At 38.9% G+C, this 11,367-nt stretch overlaps 2 protein-coding genes across 6 annotated transcripts in view; both read right to left on the bottom strand.

The window, feature by feature from the left end:
* brat (brain tumor) overlaps positions 1-1,339 on the bottom strand; it is a 33,030-nt gene extending 31,691 nt beyond the window's left edge. For 2 of the 5 annotated variants that reach the window (XM_065232899.1, XM_065232903.1), the window contains exon 1: positions 1,316-1,336. The gene's annotated coding sequence lies outside the window, so the exon portion shown is untranslated. Of the gene's footprint in view, positions 1-1,085; positions 1,105-1,173 lie in introns of those variants that run through there. The other 3 variants (XM_065232900.1, XM_065232901.1, XM_065232902.1) reach the window with 3 other exon arrangements.
* Positions 1-11,367, bottom strand: part of dlt (codanin-1 like protein dlt) — a 693,339-nt gene that overhangs the window by 401,431 nt on the left and 280,541 nt on the right. The gene's annotated exons all lie outside the window — the stretch shown is intronic.

The raw sequence follows: 11,367 nt of genomic DNA, 5'->3' as shown, positions 1-11,367 counted from the left end.
CGCACTACTCTGGCGGCTTCTTTTTCTTCTAAAAATACGCGTTTTCCAGAACTCGCTTGCTTGTTCCCTCTTGCTATCTTCTTCATTCATCACACACCGTCATCATCCTCCTCCCCCTCCTCATCCTCCTTCTGACTGACTGATTGAATGCAGTGTGCGTGGTTCTAGCCTTTTTTTTTACTTTTCTCGTCACATACCCTCTGGATAGATGCAGGCACACACAGAACACAACCCGAAACCCGAAAGAGATCGTTATTTTTACTTTTAACTCGTATGTTTATGCTTCCAGCATATTTTTATTACTCTCAATTGCACTGCATTTCAAGTTCTTTCCCAACACCGCGGCGTCGTCGTCAACGGTTATGAGACGCTGCTTCGGAAGCTTGTTCTAACTCCTCTCTCCGCTTCCACAAAAAAATCGCTGGCTGTGGTCCCGTTTTTCTTTTTGTTCTCGGCGGCGCTGCCGAGCAATGGCAGACCAGAACCGAACAGGGAAAATAATAAAGGGAAAACTTAAGAAAACACAAAGTCTTTCGGGATGATTGAGCGCAGGATGCTTGTGTGAGAGATGGAGGAGAAAGAACAGAAAAAAAATGCAACTCCGGGAAACGCACCCGGGTGGTCGGGGGGAGGTGTGGCGGGGGGAATGATGAATTAGTCTGGACGGAGGTAGAAAGGGAAGGTCTCTGGGATGTGGAATGATAATCACTTTGAACGGCCGGGGCCAGGAATCGAATCGTTGGAAAAATTGTGCATTATTCGCTTCTTCGATGGAAATTTCACACACTGACGTACACGGACGACGCTATTAGGCAACTGTTTGTGTATTGCTCCTTTGTGTTCTCCTTTTAGTTATGTGCCTGGAGCGATCCCGGGATTCGAGATGGTGCCTCCAGGGCAGTAGAGATTCAAGGCTGTCTCTAGGCCACGAGGCAGTGATCCTTAGGCAGGATGGACGGATTTACACGTAAGCAAGAGCCTTTGTGGGCAATAAAACGTCACGCCAAACATATGGTTCGATCACGCGAAGACGCGACAAAGACCACGTTTCGAAAGCACGTTTTCGGTTCTTATTCTCCACACACATCGAGTTTGACGGATTAAAGTGCCTTGTTAAGGTGCACAGAATTATCGCAGCACAAAAAAAAATCCAACAGTTTGCGAATGACTAACTCTTCTCTTCTGCAAGCAGACTGACACACAACCCGTAGTAGGACTCTCTCTGTGTGTTCTATACTATAGGAGTCAGCCTTGCAGAAAAAGGAGGAAACTGACTGTATTTTGCTAAAATGTAGTGCCCGCGCACAAAACTCACTGTTACTCTCGTCGAGTCTGCAGTACGACTAGCGGCCGTTGAGCATAAAATGTGATGGAAACCAACAAGCTGGCTCAAACGCTCGTCACCACGACCAGCTCCGGACCGCCACAAACACAACCAGAACGCGTACGTGAAAGGCATGAGGGGTGTCGTATGGATACAACAAGTTCGACGACGACGACGGTAGCAGCAGGGTACTGTACCTGCCCCAGGTTCTGAGCTCACTCTCGCTCTCGAACGACGGCATTCTCATCATCAACCGCATACAGTCGCACCTTAACCAGTAGTATGCGTTATGCTACCATCATCATCATCACCGCCATTAGTTTAAGGGTAAACAAGAGAGCGCATCAAAAGCCGACAATCATCGACCGTCATCGTGAGTTCCCACCCGACGACTCACCCATACCAGAGGAGAGCACATGTGCGCGTTCAGTTTTTGTTTACACCGGAGAACCCCCTGCTTACTTGCCTGCCTGGACTGGAGAGCAAACACAGAGAGCCAATGAGCGCCACACCAACACGTTTAGCCCCAAGTTCTATCGATAATGGATACACCACCAACACCAACGCCGACCCCCCAGAGTTCAAAAACATTACGCGCTCTGCTTTGCTTTTTCCCCATGACTAAACAAAGAATCTACCAGCCAAGCCAGAAGAGAGCGCACTCCCTCACATCTCATCCAGCAGAAGAGCGGCGGCAACGGCGAACGGCGATGGCGGCCAGAATCAATGGCGGCGGTGAAGGAGAATCGGGTGTGGGGGGAGGTGGGGTGACCATGTCTAGATCCCGGCGCAGCGGTGTGGTGTGGACTTCCTTTCTTTCTTTCGGGGACTACAACGACGACAACGGGATTGGTGGCCCCGCATTCTCTGCATAACGACTGACTGCTGTTGTCGCTCTCCGATCAACAGACCACCACCGCTCTGCTCTCCTTCCAGGCTCCCCCGCCCCATTCCCACCCACTTCAGCCTACCACGGTTCGTGTCACGCGCGTTGTTGTATCGAAGGTAGTATAGGAAGAAGCCGTCGTCGTCGTGAGTAGGTATAGTCGGCAGACGGTGCAGTTTGTATCAAGGGTAACGACAACAACAACGACGACGACGACGACGACGATGCCGACGACAATAATAACAACAATAACAGCAACAATGTGGCGGTTGGTTTTTGTTTCAATTTCGCATTCGGCAGACGGTTCTTTATCAGGTGAAGAGTAAACGTTTGTTCAGAAATTTGTATGGTTGGAATTCAATCAACTGCCCAACCTTATCGACGAATTGGTTTTTGGAAACTTTCGTCGATTTGGGAAACAAGGATACCTACTCGTAAAGGTTTCCTGCCGTGTAAGCAAACTGATTTGCGGAATAGTTTTCAATTAAGGTTTGACAAATTAATTAAATAAGCTTATCTCGAGTATTCTTGAATTTGGGTACGTACGTCGATTGTTGGTAGTATTATTTCCACAGGCTGTAGGATCATCAAGCAGCTTAATTGCATTTGTAAGTATTTTTCGGGAGTGAAGTGGATCAAAAATTTGAGATATTTTTGGTTTTCAGGAAAACATACCATGCGCCTCCACCGAATGTCTCATAATGAAGGAACATGTCATACCCGCTATTATACGCTCTTAGTGAAAAACAGTAGCAATAATTGTTTGAACTGTTCATGCTAATTGCTGCAGAAAAATGGATTCCAATATGTATTTACCGTCAAACGAGGTAGATTGCTACACTCATTTACATTTGCGAACATTTAATTCCTCGGACCAATGTTAACCCAAGTGCAGTCGCGTCAAATCACCGAAAAATGAGCGGTATTTTTGCAATCGAATAGTTTTCCGATTGATTTAACAGTGTAAAATTTAGCTCTCATTTCTGCTATGTTAACTGTTGATCTCTTCAAAATGATTAACTGATTATTACTAAAAAGTTTACTGCATAACAACAATTTTTGATTACAATTTGATCTTCAGATTTGCTCGGGTGAGTAACGGCTATAGCAGACATTGTAAGTTCTAAATAGGAATGTATAAGGTAGAAAGAGCCACTTATTTTGCTTATTTGTCACTTGGATACTCCTGGATATCTCCATACAAACCTAACGGAATTATCATCACAATAACTATGTACTTTTGCTCATAATAGCCTTGAAACTCTCCACGGAAATCCTTAAGAATGCTGTCCAGAATTCGTTTGGAATTCTCTGCAAAGTTTCCTTGAAATTACGCCCATTGACTAAAGGTCATGGAAAATTTGTCATTATTAGCTGGGGCCATATTCGCCAATCCGTCACTACGCCGCTGTGAGATTGTGTTCAGAATGAAAGTTTCGGAACATCCTTCAAGGAGGTCAGTTAAGAAACAGTTTCTAGAGTACCATTTCCTAAATTACCTCCGCCTTTCCAAAACCATTATCGTTGTGGTGATTGCATTATTTTTTAGCTGTGTGTCTTCCGAAAGATCCGAAACATCAACCAAAGTAATCATTTCGAAAAAAATAATCGTTTTGAGGTTTGACCTGAATAACCAGGGAGCAACGGATGATCTGGAACGCCATTAAAATAAATCTTTTCATAAAAAGTTTTTGGTTTGTTCAAAGTCACGTTTATTTTTGACGCTTACAAAAAAAAATTAAAAGATCTATGGAACATTTGGACCAACTGTAAAAGTGTACAATTTACGAAACTGATCTAACGGCAACACGATTTTTTCAAAAATATTCATCCAAAGACGGTCCTCCGGAGGATCCGTAGAGTAAAAGTGGTTGTTTCTGGGTTTTCATCCTAGTGCTCTAAATTCTCTAGAAAACTCGTATAACTCTGATTTTTTAATGAATTCAGGATTGTGATTAACACTTGAACGCGGAACCACCTGAAGTGTTTTTTTTTTTGAAGATCCAAAATAACCGTGAATTTTCTTACTTAAAAAAAGTAAATTATTTTCTTTTCTTGAGAACAACTCCTTGACCACTAGGGTCAATATTTATGTCAAAAACTCAAGGGTTAATTTTTCAGCCACATCTTCGAATTTATCTAGGATTAGCATGATGATTCGACCACGTTGACGAATATTCCAGGATTTTCCGGGCATCCATCCCGTGGTCTCAAGAGTCCATTTTCAGGTCACTACCCCAAATCCATTTTAATCAGATGTCTATAAATTCGAAAAAAATACGGAGCTCTACGATTAGTTTCATGAATTTACTACACCGGAGGCCTTTCAAAAAAGATATTTATAAATGGATCCGAAGGGTCATCTCGTGGTGGTGGATAAAGAAACCACGGAGCTCTAGAATCAATTTAATCAATTCACAATTTTTACGGATATTCTGGATTATCCCAAGGACAATTCCATGGTCCACAGGGTCCATTTTTCCCTCGAAACTTAGAATTCTTGATAAGAGAGACGAATCAGCCCATGGCAGAAAGTATCTTTAATTAAGATATAAAAAAAAACAATAAATAATCTCGTTAGGCCGTTCGCAATGTTGTTGTATTTAATATGGACTGTTTCAATTTGAAACTAGAACAGAAACGCAGCCATCGCAATGCTGAGTAACAGTTTCATTATTCTACGCTGCACCAACTTGCAACTGCTCGATTATTCTGTGGGACTCGATTTCACGAATGGAACTCTGTTTCAAATTTCTTTCGATGTATTTATAGATGTTTATCTTAAATGTTCAGAGAATTTCATAGTAGTTGAGAGAATTTAATAGAAATTTGATAATTTTACAGAAGTTTTGAAAACTTTTGAAAAGGTTGGGATATTTCATAGAAGTTTGGAGAACTTCATGAAAATACGAAGAGCTTCACACAAAAATCGGAGAGCTTCATAGAGAACAGTAAACTTGATGGAACTTGTATTTAAAAAAAAAGTTTCAGGAATAATCATTTAAGTTCAGGTAATTTCATAGCAGTGAGACGTGTTTCATAAAAGATCGGGAAAAATAATTGAAGTTCTTTGATATTAATAGTATATTATAGAATCGATTAAAGGGTTTACGGCACTTTCAGTCTTTTAAGTGCAGCAAAAACGTTTTATTGCTTCAACTCTCCGACGTTTCGGTGATATAGTTTATCATTTTCAAGGATTTCTACAATTGGTAATGAAGAGGATTTAGAAAATTTTATAGGTATTGTGTTGGTTATGTGGCTTACAGAGGGCACGTTTTTGTTAAGTGTATGCGTGGTTTTACATAAATCCGTCTTTGATTAATAATGGCGTCCATCTACTGCTACAATACAAATTCGGTTAGATTTAATTATTGTTGTGCTCTACTCTACACGCATAGTTTTTGCTGCACTTAAAAGACTGAAAGAGCCGTAAAACCCTTTTATCTATCCCTGCAACACACCTGTCGCAAGCTCTCAAACTTTCTTTATATTATAGAACTTCGTGGAAACACATGAATCTTCACAGAATTGCATGAAAGCGCTTGCGTCTCTTACATCAAACAAATATTCTTTCATATGATACCAGGCTGCTCAGAAATTATTCCAACGAGCTTCAGGTGTTTTAAGATCTCCATGAAGTCCTCTTGACATTTTTTTCAAGACTTCCGATTGATCAGGTATTGTTCTAAAGATCTCAATTATCCAACAATTCAAACCACGTTTATTAGATGTTCTCTCATTGAAACCAGGTTGCTCAGAAATTATTCCGAAGACTATCAGTTGATCAGAGAACCTAATGATAACCTCAGGTTGCTTTTACTGGTTGATCAGGTATCATTCTGACAATATCAAACTATCCAACAATCCAAATCACATCTCTCAGATATTCCCTCTGGCAGCTCAAAAATTATTCCAAAGTTTTCTGGATACTTTTTCAAGACTTCCGTTTGAGCAGGTACTATTATTTCAAACTCTCATGATACCAGGTGACTCAAAATATCTTAAAAAACCTTCAGGTGATCAGAGATCTCCAAAAACTTTTTTAAATTAAAATATTTTTTCAAGTCCTCAGGGTGATAGAGTATTATTATGAAGATCTTCACCTATCCAAAAACTTGAATCATGTCTCTCAGATATTCACCCACGATACCAGGTTGCTCATAAATTGTTTCAAATGCCATCAGGTGAACAGCGATCTCAATAAATAATCAACAATCCAAATCACATCACTAAGATATTTCCTTATATGATATCAAGCAACTCAGAAATTATATCAAGCCCTTCAGGAAATCCGAGATCTTCATAAAGTACTCAGGTTTTTAAGTCTTCAGGCTGCATAGGTACTATTCTGAAGACATCTGGTTGATCAGGTACTATTCTGAAGATCCCAAAGTGTTCAACAATTCAAATAATGTCTTTCAGAAATCCTCTCAGGAACCCAGATGACTTCTAATTTTTCCAAAGATCTTCAGGTGATCAGAGATCTCCAAAAACTTTTCTGGATATGTTTCGGATGATCAATTATTCATTTGTACTGTCCAATAATTCAAATCACGTCTCTAAGATATTCTCTTATCATACCAGGTTGATCAGAAATTATTCCACACTTAGAAATACCTAATTTTACACGTGACAGAATGTATCTTTAACATAAAGGATGAAACGTAAACAAACATGTCATGTAAAATTAAGTGCTTCGAGACTGAAAAGTTCGTTACTCGTTCCAAAAAGTGGCCAATTATCTGCTCACCAACTTTTCCAAAGACATTAGCTGACCCATAATCCTGGGGTGACTGTATTCGTTAGTGGCGATTCGTATAGTACTGTCCCTATGAATCGTGCTGAATATTGACTGTGAATGGATCGCTTGATATATCCAAAAAGAACCCATTAATCTTTATAATTTAAATTTTCAATACCAACCAAAAATATCCATTAGTAACGTCCCAATAACGCGTTCATCTAGATAAAATTGATAAATAGCAGATTTTTAGCGATGGGCCCAAATTTAGATCCATAGGGTAATATTAGAGACATTTCCCCTAACTCCTTAAATTCAAGTTATATAGGTGATCGCGCACGGTAGGACCCGATTTTCTACGTTGTGTTAAAAAGATTAAAATACGATGATGATTTGGGCCGTCCTGCCATGGCGGAGGCAGACAATACTGTGTGTGTTTATTTATTGTATACAGGACATGGTATCAATTACATTGCAATCTGGACAAATGACAGTAACATACATAATTGAAAGATGACATCTGTTGGTAAGAGTATTAACTATTCCACAGTTCAGGGTAAAAGCGGTAACTGTCGCTTGCGCGAACAATAGGTTTGATATCTATGGCAAAGTTATTCAGGTGAATAAGTTCTATATTGGGGCGATCCCGGCGTAGTGGTTAACATCCATACCTCTCACGCCAAAGTCACGAATTCAAATCTCACCCCCGGACAAGTCGCGAATGACCCAAGAGTGTTAAACTAATAATATTATTAAAAATTAAAAATCTATATTTTGACATCATTTGTTTTGAACTAGATCACTATGTGTTTTGATCTAGATCAGCTTTATCTTTTGATAAAGCATGCTATTAAACCAAAATCTTCATCAACGTCTTACATATAGGTTTGATCTATCTTTTGATAGCATTGGAACTGAACTTGATAAATACATTTTAATCTAGATCAGGTCAATCTGTTACTAGAAGCATCTGAAAAATCTTCATAGCTCATTATAAACTGTTCCAGAAAGTATAAGCACACCTTATTTTAACGGTCACTTTGAATATAATGAAATATTTCAACATGTTTTGGCTGCTTCCTTTCGTTTGCTCATTTCTGAATGACATAGCATCAAAAAAGTGCTCAGTTTTGTGTTTCCTGTCAAAATGCGTGGTCTTACTCCGGAACAACGAAAAAGTATCGTGCACAAATGGTGCACTGTGAGCGGACCCGCCTTGAGAAAATTGGCCAAGGAAGAGGGTGTAAGCGTCGGAGCGGTACGAACTGCAATTAAATAATATAGAGAACAGTGTACGTTTGAAGATGCGCCGAAGAGTGGCCGGAAATCCGGTCCTGTAAGTCCGGATATCGATAAAAAGATCAGGGATGCCTACAAACGAAAACCAGCGACTTCCGTTCGGGATGTTGCGAAAAAACTAGGGACCTCGTCGAGTAACGTCATGCGTGCCAAAGAAAGACTTGGGCTAGAAACATACCGGAGCAGAAAAAACCCAAAAGGAACCCAAAACAGGCCGCGTCCGTGAAACCACGGGCCCGCAAACTCTACGATTCGTTAATGTGTCGAAATTCTGGGTGTATAATAATGGACGACGAAACGTACGTGAAACTAGATTACAAAACGCTTCCCGGACCACAATTCTATACTGTAAGCGAAGGCAAGGACATCCCCGAAACGGAGAAAGCAATTTTTACCGAAAAATTCGGTAAGAAGGTTATGGTTTGGCAGGCAATATGCGAGTGTGGTAAAACATCTAGTCCGTACATCACAACGGAGACGATGAACACTCAGAAATACGTTAAGAAATGTCTCCAGAAGCGATTGTTGCCGATGATCAGGCAGCACGAAGGTCAAGCAGTATTTTGTCCTGATTTGGCGTCATGTCATTACACAAAGGACACTTTAGAATGGTACAAAAGTCAAAATGTATGTTTCGTGCCGAAAGACATGAATCCGCCGAACTGCCCGGAGGCACGGCCAATCGAGACTTTTTGGGCTTTAACCAAAGCAAAGCTTCGAAAATTAATAAAACCAGCGGACGACATCCAAAAATTCAAAAAAGATTGGCCAAAATGGTGGGAAGTACCACTGTGTAGAAGCTAATGGGTCATGTTTGAGGAAAACTTAGGAGTCTTGGCTATGATTAAATATGTTGATTAAACGAGAGTAAAATATCATTTGAAATACAAATACAAATATGATTTGCCAAATAAAATTATTAAAACTTAAAAAAACATGACTTTTTTGTTATTTTGAAAGTGTGCTTATACTTTCTGGAACAGTCTATAAATTCAAGCTATAAGAGGTTTGGTGTCTTCAGAAAAGTTGTTCAGGTCAAAACCAATTATATTTTGACATCATTCATTTTGATATAGATTATATTTTGATCTAGATCACCTCTATCTTTTGATGAAGCACGCTTAAAAACAAATTAATCACCAAAGTTTTACAGATAGATAAGAGTTATCTTTTTATAGAATTAGAACTGACCTTGATTACTACATTTTAATCTAGAGCAGTTCAATCTTTTGTCAGAAGCATCTTATCGGAGAAATCTTCATAAGTCCTTAAATTCAAGCTATAGAGGTTTGGTGTCTTGGGCAAAGTTGATCAAGTGAATAAATTCTATCTTTTGAAACCATTCGTGTTGATCAAGATCACTATAATTTAATAAGAGATCAGCTCTATCTTTTGATGAAGCACGCTACTAAAACCAAATCTTCACCTAAGTGTTCCAGATAGATAAGAGCTATCTTTTGATAAGATTAGAACTAACATTGACTACTAAATTTTAATCAGATCAGTTCAATCTTTTGATAGAAGTATCTTATCGGAGAAAGTCTTTTTTTTTTGTTACATTGAAGCAAATTGTGCGCCACATAAAAACAATCTATGATTTTAAATGAATTAAACAAAAACCGCCACTACATTAAAATGCTCTATGCCACCGGTTCTCAAACTTCTGTTGATTGCGACCCACTTTGAGAAATCTCATAAGCTCACGACTCACCATTTTGTTTGTCATTTTGTTGTAAAGGCAAAATGACCTTTTCAAAATGAAATGCCAAGAAATGCCTACAAACTACATAACTGCCTGAAACCAAAGAAAAACACAAAATGGCATTGTGTGTGGTGTGTGTGTGGGTACAATTCATCTCCCACTGACCGGCAGTACTTTTATGGGATAAACCTGCCTGCACCTATTTGTTGATAAAACTGTTTTCACCGATAGATGCAAACATTTTTAGCCCTGGAGATGAAAGGTGATAGCTCTACTGTTAATCCAATGACCCATTTCAAGAATGAATGTTCATACACGTACATTCTGAGGTCATCTTCATATACAATAAGCCCCGCATGAACACATTCACATATCAAATGGATATCTGAAGTAGGGGAAATGGATGTAATGTCAGCCTAAATGTCCTTAATTTGGGCCCATACATAAAGTCAGCAATCGACTAAATTTTCAATAGTGACCAAAAATATCCATTAGTACCATCCTAATGACGCGTTCATCTAGATAAAATTGATAAATAGCAGCTTTTTAGTGATGGGCCCAATATTAGGTCCATAGGCCAACATTAGAGCCATTTCCCCTATATTCACACCACCAGAATAAAAAAATAATAATTTGATACTGGCACGTATTTAGTTATTATGTTATAGTTGCAATGTAAATGGACAAACAGAAATAATTATATGGATAGAAAATAAACTTAGCTGAGCATTCCATAACGTTAGTTAGAACAAACGGCATCTCATTCCACGGAACAGCAAGGATTTGATTCTACAATCAGCTCATACCACTGATCTCTGCTACAAACAATAGGGACACGTGAGATTTGATAATTATCACTTGAAACACTTGTTAATACCACTTCTGTGATTTCAATTTAACCTTTTCTAGATCAAAATTTAATTATTTTAATTTCCTTCGCCCAATGTTCTTCGACCAAACGCCAAAATAACTAAAAAAAAGTCAGGCTGAGAGCCTCCCTAATGAAGAAAACCTAACCTAACGTAGATAAAATTCAAACAAGATAAAATTCCTAAAAAATAAAAAATAAATGCAATTTAGCTTTTAGCCAAATTAGTCCTAAAAAGACCTCAAATGTCCTAAAATGGTAGAAAAACTCAGGAGTATTATAAAACTAGAAAAACTCAGGAGTATCATAAAACTAAAAAGTAGTATTAAAAATAAAAAATGGCATAACACGCTAGAATGTTTTTTAACCATGTTAAAATGTCCTGAAAATAATATGAAAAGCTCCGAAATAACCTCGAAGTCGTAAAATTGTCAAAAATGGCCTCACAATCGCAGAATTAGCCTAGAATTACCTAAATGGTTTAGACAAACAGTACATTTGATTGGGTTTTTAAATTTTGGGTTTGGAATAAATCACATCATTT

This window comes from Ochlerotatus camptorhynchus, unplaced genomic scaffold (assembly GCF_037179485.1).
Source record: "Ochlerotatus camptorhynchus isolate MF236.1 unplaced genomic scaffold, CSIRO-AGI_Acam_v1.1 ptg000379l, whole genome shotgun sequence".
NCBI classification, from domain to species: domain Eukaryota; kingdom Metazoa; phylum Arthropoda; class Insecta; order Diptera; family Culicidae; genus Ochlerotatus; species Ochlerotatus camptorhynchus.
This window is presented reverse-complemented; position numbering and strand designations above follow the sequence as displayed.